The sequence below is a fragment of the Rhea pennata genome, chromosome 2 (genome assembly GCF_028389875.1).
Source record: "Rhea pennata isolate bPtePen1 chromosome 2, bPtePen1.pri, whole genome shotgun sequence".
Classification (NCBI taxonomy): domain Eukaryota; kingdom Metazoa; phylum Chordata; class Aves; order Rheiformes; family Rheidae; genus Rhea; species Rhea pennata.
In genome coordinates, this window is record NC_084664.1 from 33,436,121 (window position 1) to 33,451,522 (window position 15,402).

The following is a 15,402-nucleotide window of genomic DNA, read 5'->3' on the forward strand; positions in this document are numbered from 1 at the left end:
ACTTCCTGGATGACCCCATTGGGCATATACTGCTGCCTGCCCACTGCAACACTGGGGGTGCACACAGAGAGCAAAGGACAGCATATCATTCTTCAATGGAAGCCACGGAGAAAAAGAAACATCTGCAAATAAAATTTACACAGAGGAATAGTTCTATAAACTCAGTGGAACATTTCATTCTCAAACAAGCATTTCCAAGATCAGAGTATGGAATATTTCCAATAGATTTTGATGCAGTTGGGGGGAAAAAAAAAGAAGAAGAAACTCATCATTAGTATTTCAAGATCACAGAGTGACAATCAACAGTTGTATAGACAAATTTATTCAAGTCATTCGAGTATCCAGCTCTCAGGTAGACAAAAAAAACTAAAAACCTTAATCCCTTTCACTTGTTCAACAACATCAAGACCAAAAAACTCCTAAGCAAAGTGAATCTAGCTAACTTCACTCCTAATTTTTTCTAGAAGCACAGACATATTCTGAAGTCACAAAAGGAGGGAAGTTCCCTGTTTTCAAAAGAGCAGGAATTATTTTGCACATTGATTCATTTTAGATCTAATCAGCAGTAAATGCAAGAAAGCATTGTGCACTTCTCTCAGACTGGGTCACACAGCCACTGATTTGGTAACTTATCCTGGTTCCCAGCCTTTGCCCTCTCTAGAAAGAGGCTGGTTCACCAAGATGAAACAATTTCTCATGTGGTTGCTGTTTAGCTGCTAGACCTGAAACAAAAGAGGGGGACTGGGACTGGTGGGACTGGGAGTCCTTTAGTAACAGCCCAAACCAGATTCAGTTAGGTCCGATGTGAAATGGCAATCTTAGTGCCTATTATTCCTCTATACATGCAGGATATCTAAGAAGAAAATACATGATTTACCCAGTTACATCAGCAGGAAAACAAAGATATAGAGGGGAAAAAAAATAAAGAGGAACGAAACACATGAGAAAGGCAAGTGATAAACAAGGAACCACTCAGACAGTAAGGTAAAGGCGTCTATAAACTAACTTGTATATGCTACTCCACACAATAGCAACAGCACAATTGTTTTGCTTTATCCCTGTAGAAGTATACCACAAGTAAAAAAGCCTCAAAATGCATGTGCACATATAGTAGAAGTTAATTAGGCTTAACACAACTACAGCAGCATAATCAATTTAGAAAGAAGAATCTTGACTATGAAAGGGAAGACTAGGATTAGTATGAAAACTTTATTTAAAGCCTTATTTTCCTAGCAGACTAAGATTGTAAAGAAATACTTTCTTATCAAAATACTGAAAATTATATTCACACAAAACAATTTGGTTTTTCACCTACAAGAATTTTTAATTTATATATAAGCAGTAAGATCCATAACAAATAAATAATTTTCATTTGAATGTTTTTAGGTACGATTAAATCTGTAATTCTTGAGATTTTAAATCACAGGATGTAAGACTTTCACAATACCAAATTTTACTTTAAGTTAATGAAATTTCAATTGCTAGCACTATGAGCAGAAGTACTTGTTAAGAGTATATAGAACACTATAAAGACTATTTTTTTCAAAGTATGCTAAAGGTAGTTAGCTACCTCAACCACATATGCATTTCAGCATTGAAAATTAAATTTATCACTCTGACAAATATTCCAAAATATGCTGGAAAACTGCTCAGTATACCATTTTAGAAACAACAGTATACCAAAAAACAGGTATTCCAGATTCAAGCACAAATAAGGAACATATCAGTATTACTGATTATGTTACTTTCAAAACATTATAAAAATCATTACATATGCTTCAGAAAAGTAAGATGATACATTATAAAATGTTACAAAATTTAGGAAAACTATGAATAGAAAAAAATAAATATGAAAATTTAAGTTATAAGGAAATGGAATAAAAAGGTTTAAGTTAATAGGTTTCAGGCCTCACAAAGAAGAAGGAATCCAAAACTAATCAGAGACATCTCTGCTCAATCTGCAGCAGCAGTTCTTAGAATAGCAATATGGCAACGAGCAAGGCTTCATCATGTCTCTATTTCAACCAGTTCCAAGATCACTTTTACAATCAGCAAAGCTTCAAAGTAATTGTTCATTCTAAAATAAAGGTTGAATACGTATTTTCTAAAAAATATATACCACCAGGCTTAACTCATCCTCACAGTCTAAACTGCCAAATTCTAAATATAGGATGACAGTGAGAATTAGACAAGTTCTTTCCCTTTGTTTTCCGTACTGATGAAGAGCTACGAGAGAAATTATCTGAAGTCTGAGGCACTGTTTCATAATTAGTTGGTCAGCTGTAATAAGAATTTGATAATGTACAATTAGAGTATTTTCTACTTGGTCCTTGCCTGACAATATCAGCAGGAAGAGTGGAAATGCAGAGTATCCTACAGGATATGTAGCAATTCAAACTTCCTGCTCAAGTTCATTCCCTTATATCACAAGAGAGAACCTAACTTACATTGCCTTATAAGGCACCCACGGAAGTGGGGAGCAGAGTTATTCCTTAGAATTGCAAAAATACACTGAACAACAGACATATTTATGAAATAATAGCAGTATGACACAATCAGATTTGAATAAAATAGAACTCAGATCATCCCATTCGTCCCCGAATCATGGGATTGAGGGAAGAATGGCAGAGGAACAGATGGGGGGAGTGGAAGGGGAGAACTATAACAAAAGCATAGATGCAGATAAGCAACTAATACTCTTCAAAGTAAACCACCTCTCAAATTCATGAACATTTTTGGACAGAAAATATATGTAGCTCCTCCCCTCCCCTTTGAATCAAAACTCTAAATGTGTATCCAACTGAGAAGCAATAGTGAAACAAGTAGTTTATACATCAACACTACAGACAACATGTACCTGTGAACTTGAAATTAGGTCATGTTATCACTCACTGTAATAAACTTACCAAATCTTGTGCTTAGTGTCTTAAGAAAAAAATACAAAGCAGCAGGACTCAAGACATTTAAGATCCACTGGTAAAATGGCTTCAAAATGAAATACTACTGAACTAACTAGTACGGTCAAATTGTATTCTGTTGCAGGAAAATCCCTAGATTTTTAGGGAGTCTCACTTGAAAAAAAAACAATTCAAGTTTTGTAGGATGTTTTAAACATTTGTAAAATTCCAAGGGTCTAAATACAAGAATAATGTTTGCTCTGCTCAATCATTTCACTGTAAAATTAATATCAAATTCCCTCCAGTATAGAAAACACGGAGTCAAACAACACTATAAATTCTTCAGAAATCTAGCTCAAACCTCTGAGAATTTTACAGTTACTTCTTCTGCAGAACAAGAATAAAGCATCTGACAGATTTCTGAACTGTAACTGGATAAACTGATACATTTGCAAAATACATTACCATCATTAAAGGAGTCCCCTACCTGAACATACCTACCATCTATGCTACCTCTTATTAAATAAAACAATCCACATATATTGACATTTATTCCACCATCATTTTAAGCTGTAATACTGTAGAGAATTCTTGTTAAAAAAATGTTAAAATGCATTTACAACATAAAAATATGCTTCATTTCCTCAATTCAAAAATCAGAGATTTATGGAAAAAAAGAAAGACTAAAACAAAACAAAGAGCAAGCAATGAAGCCTACCATCATGATCCCTTATACTTCTCAAACTTTCTCTTTCAGCTAACAGAAAATGCCAATTATAACTGATTTTTCTATTGATCCATAATTGGTACACTTGGGCAAGCTATACTGAAAGGTGCTAATGGCACTTCAAAATGTTAATTCTTTAAGTGTTGCCAATAGTTTCTTGTTTCTAATAATAGCAGCTCTCCTAATGTTAGTTCACAAGAAAACATGCTTTGTCATCTTTGCAAGGGTGGGGAGAGAGGGACAAACATATTTAAACAAAACAAGAGATAATTTCCTAGAGCACTAGCAGACATAGGAAATCACCATTTAAACTCCATCAGCTACCCAGCCAGACAAGCTATTACTTTTTTTTTTTTTTTTACTATTTTTTTTTAGCTTAAGACTCTCCACATTATTTTGAGAATTTACACAGACTGACACTTTGTAATTGTTGCAGACCTCTGCGTACCACCTAAGTAGTTTAGGCCTGATTATATACTGTACGAATAGTCCTGACAGTTCAGACACTACCTTTTACTATAGTTAGTAAAATATTTAAAAACACAACATTGTTTCTTCCCGGTATTTTTATTACTGTTACTTTCCTAATTTTACTCTTCCTTAACTATTTTTAACTGACAAGCTACAGAACTGTATAGCTCCATGATAGCAACAACTAGGGACCCAAAGCAGACCAACAGCCAGCAGGGCAGACCTGGTTTAGAGACTATATTAAAAGAGAGAAGATTTTACCTCCCAAGGGCTTATAGCTGAACCTCTACCTAGAACTAGGCTAGCCAAACACTAGCATCAAGGCAAAGCCCCAGCACAGAAGTTTCACAAAAGGACAGAAAGCTAATTTATTTCTGCAGCCCAGCTAACTCTACACACTCAAAGTTGCCTCTACTAGCAAATTATGCTTCACATGTCCGAACTATCAGAGTGATCATTCATAACTGTGTATCAAGCAACAGAAAAATTAACAATACCATAGCATATAGAACAGTTAGCTTTGTCCTGAGCCTTTCCAAGTCAGTCTAACATATAAATTGTAATGTGCTCCTGTTTTAGTAAGGCAAATTCATTATTATTCCAAAGCAAGATGAAAAGAGCTGCTATATCAACTTTTATTCTCAAGATCAAGCTGATTAGTTTGGTTTTTCTCAAAAATAGTTCTCATTGGTTAGTAGCTATCAAAATTTAATAAAAAAAATCCTGCTATATTTTTATATATATATATATAAAGTAGTAGTTTATTTAACTAAAAGGAAATACTACCTGTAGTTAGTGAGTTATCTTGACTGGATGTAATAACAAGAAATTTCAATACATAAGAGCTTGTTTTTCTACATCTCATTTTTTAGTTATAGACAATAGGTTTTCCTATTTTGTCAAGGTTCAGAAAGCTTCTCAACTGTGTGTAACTATTAACTGCAACAAAATATTCTCTTCGTAGGCAGAGAATGAATGAATTTGCCAGTAAATTTAGCCACCAATAAATTCTGAGGGAAGTCATCACTAAGCAGGAATCCTAAACTGTTTAATGTACAACTGGGCCAAATAAACAAAAAGCTTTGGAACAGCTACTTTGCTTTTTCTAAAGGTTACACTTCCATAGAGGACATATAGGCTGCAAACTTTGACAACACAGGTTGTCAAATTCAAACTTGTTTTAAAGCTTATTTGTAGGCTAAGTCCCACTTAAATCCTATTTAATGTTTGTTCCTATCAGAATATAATATTCATCAGCACAAACTACAGTTCTAAAAGACCAACTGCCTAGCTATAGTCATAGCAGTACAGTTGTCACTGCATAACAGTCAGGACTGGGGAAGACAGTAAATCTGACAACACAAGAAACACAAGTGCAACTTATGTCCATCATGGCTTGATCAGAAAAGGAAGTCAATCCTGTGTGCTCAGTAAGCCACGTGGAAACAGGCCACATCGGATCTCAAAAAGCAAGCGAGGTACCATAAATCTGACGAACAAGATTGTAAAAAGAAAGTTTCAATGGCCACAACAAAAGATGCAAAATTATGGAAGAGTCTTTGCTAGGTAGGTAAATAAGAAAAAACAGTATCTGTTTGGTATCTACCAATGAGATTCTTATGCAACTAAAATAAGATCTATGCTTGCCTCCTCCAAAATTTAAGAAGTTATCTGCTTGGCAGAGGGGAAACCTGGAATACTTCATCCTGAAACTCCTCGCGTACAAACATTTTATATACAGGAACTAGAAGTAAAGAACGTCAGAATCCAGTCCTCCAGGCATTAAGGCTGTATAATCACGACTGGTAATTATGAGCAGAAACTCTTTTGATGAGCCTTGAAGTTTTACCTTAAGAAGTCTGCAGAACAAGTTTCATCCACACTGCAATAGCAGTACCATTAGACAAAAATTTTCCATGAAGCCTTTTTGGAATAGGCACTCGCAGCCATCCTCAAACAGAACAGTTAAGTATGAGGCACTGACCCAGAATGTTCTAGGTCATCCTAAAATAACTTAAATTACTACGACCAGTGTCTATGCATCACAACACTTACCAACACTATTTAATGCCGATCATTAACCCCGATCGCCCACCAAATACTTCGCATGTGAAAGTACAACATGTATTTTCATAGGTTTAACTCACTTGGCAAATTTTACCCTACCAGGGGAATATGATAGCTCATCACACCAGAGAACTAACACCCAGAAACTTTAATATGATGCAAATTAAGAGCTTTAGTATACTTTTTGTAAACTATCATCCAAGGAAGCCATGCTAAGTTTTCCAGGCGTCAGAAAACAAGCCTTTTTTCTATAACATGCATAAGATTGAGGATAATTTAAATTTTGACCAATTACCTGTTACTGCAGGGTAGGATGATAAATTATAAAACACTATAAAACAGGTGATACAATCACCATCACATTAGAGAAGTATCTGTAAGGGAGACACCTTTCCGAGGGACCATAAAACAGAAAAACCAATCGGTTTTCACGGAGGACACCAAGTACGGGGGCAGCCTCGGCCGCAGAAGCCGGCGCACAGGACCGTTCCCTGCGTGAGAGCGCAACCTTTGGTACAGCGGCCACTTCTGCTCCGTACAGAGCCTCGCACACGCAGTATTTACCTCACGCCTACACGTCGGTCCAGCCGCTTTTGGACACGGTACGGGGGAAGGGGGCGGGGGTGAACAGATAACTTGTATCGATTACCCACGGCCGGAGACTCCAGCGGCCGCGGCGGCGCGTTCAAGCCCCCTGAGGAAGCGGCTGCCACAAAGGCTCGAGGAGGCTCCGCCGCGCGCCCCGTGGGCGGAGGCGCGGCGGGACCCGGCGCGGCGGGGCCGCGGAGACCCTCCCGGCGAGGCCCGGCGCCGAGCCGCGCCTCCCAGCCGCGGGTTTTCACCGGCAACTCCGCCCGCGCCGGCGGGGCGGCACCGCGGCCTCCCGGCGGCGGCTCGCCCCGGCCGCCGCTCGCCGTCCTCACGGCGGGGAAGGGCCGGGCGGGAGGGGAGGGGAGCGGAGCGGAGGGGGGAAGGACGTGCAGGGGCCCGCGGCCGCCCTGCGCGCTGCCCCTCCGCCCGCCGCGCCGCGCCGCGCTGGCCGCTGCCCAGGAGGGTCGCGGAGGCCCCGGCGAGGGCAGCGCCCCCCGGGCGCACGGCTGCCGCTGTGCCCGCGCGGCGGGCCGCTCCCTCCCGCAGGCCGGCGGGGGGCTCTTACCTCTGCTAACATTATTACCCCGCTGCGGAGTCCCCGCGGCTCTAGCCCCGCAGCATGGCGAGGCCCGGCGGCCGCGCGGAAAACTCCCCCCCGGGCTGCGGGGAGGCGAGGCGAGCGTCGCCAGCTCCCTGCCGCCGCCCTCAGCGGCCGCCCGCGGCCCCCAGCCCCGCGGCCGCCCTCGCAGCTCGGTCCGGAGAGGCCGCCATCTTGGCGGAGCTACGTGCGCCGCCGCCGCCGCTCTGCTGCCGGCGCGCCCGCCCATTGGGGCTGCGGGCCGCGGGGCCGCCCCTGCCGGGGCCGGCCGGCCGCGCTCCCTCCCCTCCGCTCCGCTCTGCTGGCCGCGGCCCGGGCTCGCTCGCCGTGCCGGCCGCGGCGCTCCGTACCTGGGCCGCGGCGCCCATGCCCGCGCCCTTGGCCCTGTGCGAGGGTCACGCCCGGCGGCTCCGCTGTGGTGGCCCGGGGAGGCGCGGCGGGCCGCCGGGGCCGGGCCGCGCTCGGGTGCCTCTGACGGGCCGCAGCGGGCTTATGCGGGTCGGTGCCTCTCAGGGCCGCGCTCCCGGGTGAAACGGGAGCTGTTCTGAGCCGAACCGCCCTGAAGGACTCCCCAGCCCGAAGGGAGAAGTTGAGGAGAGCAGAACTTGTAACGTTGTCTTCAAAACCACGAGGCTGCTTTTCTTAACCCCATCTCTAGTGAAATTCTGTGTTTTTCCTGTCCCTACCCAGCTGTATTTTGTCACTGAGCTCTTTGGCATCAGAGAACAGTTTTGAGGACGCAAACTCAAATATTTTCTTAAACGTTTTTTGATCAGGCAGCATGTCTTATATAGCACTAATGGATGTGATACTTGTCAATATTTGAATAAATGTTGACATTTGACAATATTTGTTGTTCAGTTTGTTGCCTTTTCCTTAAACACTGATCTTTTCTTACCTTTTTCTTGCCAGGCTTCAAAGTTATGAAGTTATGAACCTTAGGCTAGTTAACCTTGTTAGGAAAGTAGAAAAAGTGGTATTTTGTGCACTGCTGGTAACAGATTGCACACAAAAGGAGAATGACCAGTAAGTCATAAAAATAACACTACTATTGTACTGTGAAGAAAAAAACATCTTCAACTTAGGATTTCTTTCCTCCCAGGTAAAAGCAAAGCCCTGCTTTGTTAATTGTAGAGGTGCAGAGAGGTACAGGTTACTCTTACGGCTGATGAGTCTTCTTTCCTAGTGAACGTAAAATAGCAGTTCAAGATTGCCCACTTGGTTTTATTCATGAGTTTCATTTTTAGTCATACAACTGATTTTCCCACTGTTGAAGACCCAGCTGTTAGTCATGTGCATCTCACTTTTAAAAAAAGCAGCCCCTCAGAATTCATAATGCTTTGTTGGCCTTTTCAAAAAATAATGTTGAATTTTTTAAAGTATCAGGTAAGGTGTCTGAGTCTATATTTTTGAATGCTTGGCGATATTCTTTTCTTCAAGCCAGTCCCTCACAGAAAATCCAAATGACACAGCACACAGAACTGTGCTTTTAGCAGTATGGTTAACAATAACAGAGTCATGCAGTGGTCTTGCATGTGGCATTTCACCATCTTAGTAAATTAAAAATTGTTCAAAAAACTGAGCAACGAGAGTTGTGAAAATCAATTCTATTGCATTGCTTTGGTCCCCTGACATTTATATAGATATAAAAGCAAAACATATGCTGTAGATATTTGTTTGGAAGGCACTCATATACATAGCTATAGTTCTCTGTTCACGGCTTTTGTCACACTTACTGCACTCAGCCAAATAGTGCACTGTGCTCAGGTCTGTGGTAAAGGAAACACTGAAGGGAGCCACAACAGAGCAGAATGCTTAGTTAATCATCAGTTGTGTAACTATGTAAAAACAGAGTGTGAGCACGTCAATACATACTTATCTAGGGTAGGAATAGAATCAAAATACTTAAACACCCACAGTTTGCCATGTCATTTAGTCATAAATGCATTCTCCGGGTGAGGCACGGTATAATCCACTGATAAGACAAATCACTGAGCTTATAAGATGTACGTGATAAACAGGATGTACAGGTTTCATGATTTTCATGAATATATAAAAATGATAGCGGTATTGTGTTTTCCTGTAATTGAACCAAGATGATGTTCTGGTAAAAGACAGTGTCTGTTAGTATTGCATTTCTTTACCTTGTATGCTTAAACACATCAAATAAAGTTTTCAAAATAAGTAATGACATAATCTTCTTTGAAAACTTATTACAAATCTGTCCCTATATCCTAAGTGTGCAAAAAGAAGAGATAATCTCATGCAAAAGTTACTGGTCTTTGTGTTTCTAAAGGTTACAGGCTAAGAATGAATAATAAGAATGATACTGTAGGATGTAGTTCATTAATCTCTCAAATTCTGATGTACCTATTTCAAACAATCAAGGGGAACCTAAGAAAATTTTTGTTTCAGAGATCTTTTTTACTCTCTTCGGAATGGATTTTTAAGAGAGACTCTCAGCTTACAGAGCTTATCTGTCTCGGTGTTACCGTGATGTTAAGTTCTCATGTACCAGCATTCACAAGCCCTCTCAGCTCCTCCAACACATTTCCTTTACCCATAGAGGTTGCAGCACTTTTTACCCTTTGGCACAATTTGGAGCCCAGGTCATGTCTCATCCCTTCTCTTTACTGCTCTCTCTCCTACCACACAAAAAATAAACAAACTTCTGTAGTTTTACAAGCACAGCTATTTTCTTCTGTCATTAAGATGAAGTACAAAATACTTTGTACTTGAATATGAATTTGCCCCCACTTCCGCTTGGGATTCAGCAAACATAACAACATGCTAGTCAGGGAAGCACCTTCCATTCTTATATTGCTGGAATAAACCTTCAAAGAGTGGTACTCAAAACTGTTCCCTATTTTTACACCTTTTAGCGTAGACTTAATATTGATGCAAAATAGTTTTTCATATTACAAGCCATTATTCTAATTCTAGGTTACCAGCTGCACTTCAAAAGAGAAAGGCACTGTAACTGCAGCAGCAAGAAGGAGGCAGTGAAGAAGAACAGAGCCACACCAAGGTAGTCTCAAGGCAGAAGAGAGGCAGCACCACAGAGAGCAGGTAACAGGAAGCAGCACTTGGAAAGAGAGTGATATCCAGGACTTGTTAAAATAGGCTGCTGGGAGTGGCACAAAGGAGGACGGGGAAAGCAAGCTGTCCTCACTGAGGCATTAAATAGTTGCATTGTGTCTTCCCATTCTTGTAATAAACTGAGTAAGTGCATGGGCAAAATTCTTTTTTTTCTGCGGAGCAGAATTACTAAATATGGGCAGGTCTGGAAACAAAGCTTTGACAGTGACTAAAATCGATAAAATATCGATGATATTTGGTAGGCCAAAATTACTTGAGCCCTTGTTTTTCTGAGACCATCTTCGAGTGACACTAATGCTGTTAGACTTGATGAGTCATTCAGAAGAGCTATATTCTTTACACTTTATCCTTGTGTATTCTTTATACTATAGCTTGGTACCAGTGTTGCGATTGAACTACTCTAGCTACCAGAAACAATGTAGCCATGCTAGTACTGTGCTCATCCGGGCAGAACAGCATACTCATTATTTTTCCTGTCGCTTAAACACGGGCGTAAGCACTCTGCAGAGAGGGTTTTTAGGGCAAGTATGTGTAAGTCTAATCAAATACAAATGTTACAGAAAATTCCTGTACCCAGTCCTTTCTTAAAAATTTCAGATTTTTTTTTCCCCACAGACCCATTTGAATGCTTAATTCATTTAAAAGCCTAGGAAGAGGCAGAAACAGTAGTGCCTTAAGGCTCACGACTGCAAATAACTTCATATTTACAAGAGAAAACCTACTCATTGCCAAACTACTTTGTGTTCTTTACAACTGATCACAGTTTTCACTGACTGTAAACAAAGAAAATTGTCTAATGGTCTAGATCACACTTTGAAATCCCACTGCAGATTGGAGGTGGAGATGCCGGGGTATTTACTGAAATTTTGGGTAAATGTAGCACTAAAATCTGAAAAAGAGACACATATCTCAAGGGAACAAAGCAAGAGGAGCTAGGGATAGCACCTACAGGCTCTCTATCTAAAACAAAGTTGATAAAGATTTTTGGAAAGTGAGACATACTGAGTGCACTGAGTTGAAAGGCAGGCTCAGAGACAAAAATATAAATGTGTGGGGGTGGATGTAGCAGACACAGAAGAAGGGGCACAGGCAAGATTTAGCCATAAAAGAGCAACTGTGCTGACTCACAAACGAGATAGTAAAGAACACAAAACTATTTTCCGGTACTGAAAGAAGTGCACTCCCAAAACCTAAATAATTGTTGACTCATCAGCTTATGAAAAAATAAATCAATGACTTAATTGCCAGTAAGATACCCCCTAAAACAGTGGTAGCCTCCATTTGGGGAGCAGTTGGATTTTTGCTTTTGGCTTATACTAGAAGACAAGCACAGACTAAGGAAAGGGGAAATAATACCCAGGACTGGAGGAGGGACAGAGTGAATACACAACAGACCAATTTTGCTTTACTAAGCAGTTTCATTAGAATGGTTACTGACTGTTTCTCACATCATCAGCAAGCCTGAAATTTTTAATCTTTCCTTAGGGTCATCTTTTATGGAAGTTTTTCTGTACACTATAAATTAACTTAGATTTCCCATAACTAAGTTTGACTTATATTTTCTTGTTGTTTAGGTTGTTTATGACTTTGTCTGGCATTATGGTTGAAGTTTGCTTAGGTTTTTTGATCTGAGGCTTTTGAGGGGATGGGAACTTTGAAGAATGTGTAGTCATTAAAAGTTTCAAGTGTTCAGTGTCATTATTTAAAAGAAATTCTGTATTTTTTTGTTGAATTCTATTGCTTTCAAGTAAAATTGAGTGACCTCAAAACAATCAACATGACTGAAAAGAGAACTCAGAATGTCTTTTACATATGAAATTTTGATATTCTTTTATTCCAGGATGTTACATATTCTAAAATATGTGCTTGGTGTGAACTGCCAGAAGTTTTGCTTCTGATCAAGATCATAATCTACAACTTCCAGTGAAAGATCTCATTCACTTTCCGATTTCTCAACACTTACTGAGATGCAGTGCAGATAGCAAATGGAAGGGGGAAGGTGAAAGGGCTAATCTAGAAAAATCAATGTTGAGCATTACAAGAAGGATACAATATTTACAATAATTTGTTCATGTTCTTAGAATTGCTTGTTGGAGGCTGAAATTCATTTCAAAGCCTTTGTCAGCCTGTTTCTTAACTGTAGTAAACTTTCTACTGTTTAAGCAGTTGCCACCAACTAGGACAGACATGGATTAAGCTGCTAAAGCAAACAAGTTGTCTAAGCAGTCATCAGAATAGAGATAAATTATTCTTCACAATACAAAGGAAACAGTCGCAAAATTATAATGGTATTTCTTTTAGAGGTCTATAATGACATGACTAGAGTCATCTCAGAAATGTGACACAGATGTTAGTCTTCAGCTGCTTAGCTTCTGGCCATTAATTTTCTGTTAAAATAATGTACACAAACAGAAGGCTTCCAATGCGCTTTGCAAACTCCTGCCACAGATAGCAAGATAGGAAAGAAAACTCCTTAGAAAAAATAACCTTATTTCTTAAAATTCATTTGAAAGCAGCCAGTGCAATTCTTTATCTGGATCATACACTAGTTTGAAAATAAAACTGCTAAAGTGAAGGTTCACTACAATTGGTATATGACCACATTCCCTCCTTTCAAGTGAGTTAGAGGTTATGAGAACATATCTCTGGATAGTTTGAAGATATTTCTGTTCCTTTTCAAAATATTGTTAATACCCGTAATTGATCTGATTACAGCAACTGCTTGTTGCAAAGAGTTTAAATGTTTTCTTTTCTGAGATTTGAACTGAATGGCTGGCAGAGAGTAGGCGAAGGGTCCACTGATCTGAAAGGCACCTTCTTTTGGTATCTTCTAGAACATATGTATGGTGTTTTTTTAGGACACACTGCAAACAGAACTTGTACACACGATGGTTGGTTGGGTTTTTCTCTTCCCCAGTGCTGAAGACACAGTGGACTCAGTTTGCTTTTGTAGTAAGACTAATTTATTTGTATCACTGTATCGTGCTTATCTTTCCAAGCATTTAAGTTTGTACCAATCAGATAAAGTCTGGTCCTGAATTTCCAGGTTAGATACTGCCTTTATCACTGTCGGAGAAGAAATATTTGTGATCAGCTTAGGAATTATCTAAAGGCAGACCACAGGAAGAAAGGACATGGCAGCCACAAAGAAGAATTCTGTAGTATGGTATTCTAGAAGTTAAAATTCCACAAGCATTTTCTAAGAGAGGATGAAAGACTGAATCAACAAAAAAAATTTTTTTTTGAATTAAAACAAGAGGCAGTCTAACATTCAGTAAAGGCAAGAACAATAAAAAGAAACTGTTCATTTGTTTTTGCAAACTGAAAGACAACAGTAAGACAAGCTGGTAAGGTTTACGACTACCTGAAACAGCCTACTGTATAGTTTTTAAAAAGAAAAAGAAACTCTGTATTTTCAAGAAGGAGAATGAGGAATAGTGGGACTGTTTGCCAGAGGCAGCCCAATAACTTATAATCAAATAAAACTGCACAGTGATACTGAATTTTGCAATCGACTCAAGATCAAAATAAAGGTATCCAAGGCCAATGGGATACGAGAACACAAAACAGGTTATAGCTAAACATTTTGGTGGGCAATATCCGCATAATAAGATTGATGGTTAGTGAAAAGAAGTCCAAATAGGAAGCAAAACTATTCACTATGCATTAAAAAAAGAAAAAAAAAAAAGCTCAATTTAGTGTATTTGTATCCTGCAAAATTGAGATTGGCAGCGTAAAAAAAAAAGAGAGAGAGAGAGAGAGAAGATGATGAAAATGTTATCCTGAAAAGTCTAAGAAATTTAACTCCACTGCAGCTAACACATGATGTGAGAGGTTCTTTAATTAGGAAAGTATTTAAAAACTAAAAGCTGAGTAGGGGATAAATACCCTTGTAGTTTAATGCATTAGCCCAGGAAATGTGAGGGAGATTAGAAGTTATTCTAAAAAAATTTACTTTTTTTTCTCTATAAGTAATGTTTCTCACAGAATCCTAAATGCCTAATCTGTAATCAACAACTTTTCTGAGACAGTTAATCTGCTTATGTATGGAGCAGGGAGGGGAGAAAAAAAGAAGAATGGAATAGCTAAAGATGAAATAAACATTCTGATTGCAGTGTCAGCAACCCCAGGTGTTCACAGCCATTAGCCAAGCTCTAAGAATCATGAGATTGGAAATAAAACTTGTTTACATTTTCCCTGTTTCCTGAACCTTTAAGAAGCAGTCAAGTCATATCTTCAGGCTTTGCATTACAATCATAAAGTATACCAACTCTTCTAAAAGATTATTTCTGCTTGCATTTAATGACATAAATCTGGCAACTTTAAGAAAGAAGCTAAATATTGTAAGTTTTGATTACTTTGTAGGACTTGGCAAAAACTGCGAGGATACTGGATGGCTTATACTTTTCTTCCATTGTGCATCACTGCTGTTTACTGATTTTCTCCAGGTAAAGGAATTTATTAGTATTCTATCTGCTCTCAGAGCTGAAGTTCTCACTGCTCAGATCCCTTCAGGTCACTTTGCAATTTGGTTTCTTTCTCTTTTTAGTTTGTTTTGCTTCCCACTTTTAGCAGTTTGTTCGTAACAAAGACAGATGTAAAATAGTACTGCAAAAAGCAGAGATTTAATTTAATCATCAAAATGAGCCTCAGTAAATCCTAACTCCTGAAATGAAATGCTGCTTACAATATATTAGGAAGAGGACAGCACAGAAGACTACAACAGTCATTACTTATTTGAAAGATAACCTTTTCTTCAGTTTTGTTAAAATCAGACCCAGCATGCTCTCTCCTATGTACTTTACAACATAAGCCAGTTGATGATCTCCTGAAGGAGGTTGGAAAACTGGTTATACATCAGCTCCAAATTGTTTTTCATGTATTAAAGGACTATCAGCCCCTCCTTCCACCAGAAAAACCAGTTCCCAGGACACTCCTGATCCTCATAGTTA

The 15,402-nt window shown here is 39.6% G+C and overlaps 1 protein-coding gene across 4 annotated transcripts in view; it reads right to left on the reverse strand.

The window, feature by feature from the left end:
- Window positions 1-7,498, reverse strand: part of SNX13 (sorting nexin 13) — a 77,804-nt gene extending 70,306 nt beyond the window's left edge. For all 4 annotated transcript variants that reach the window (XM_062569198.1, XM_062569199.1, XM_062569196.1 and 1 more), the window contains exon 1: window positions 7,319-7,498. The gene's annotated coding sequence lies outside the window, so the exon portion shown is untranslated. The remainder of the gene's footprint in view (window positions 1-7,318) is intronic.
- Window positions 7,499-15,402: the final 7,904 nt, after the last annotated feature.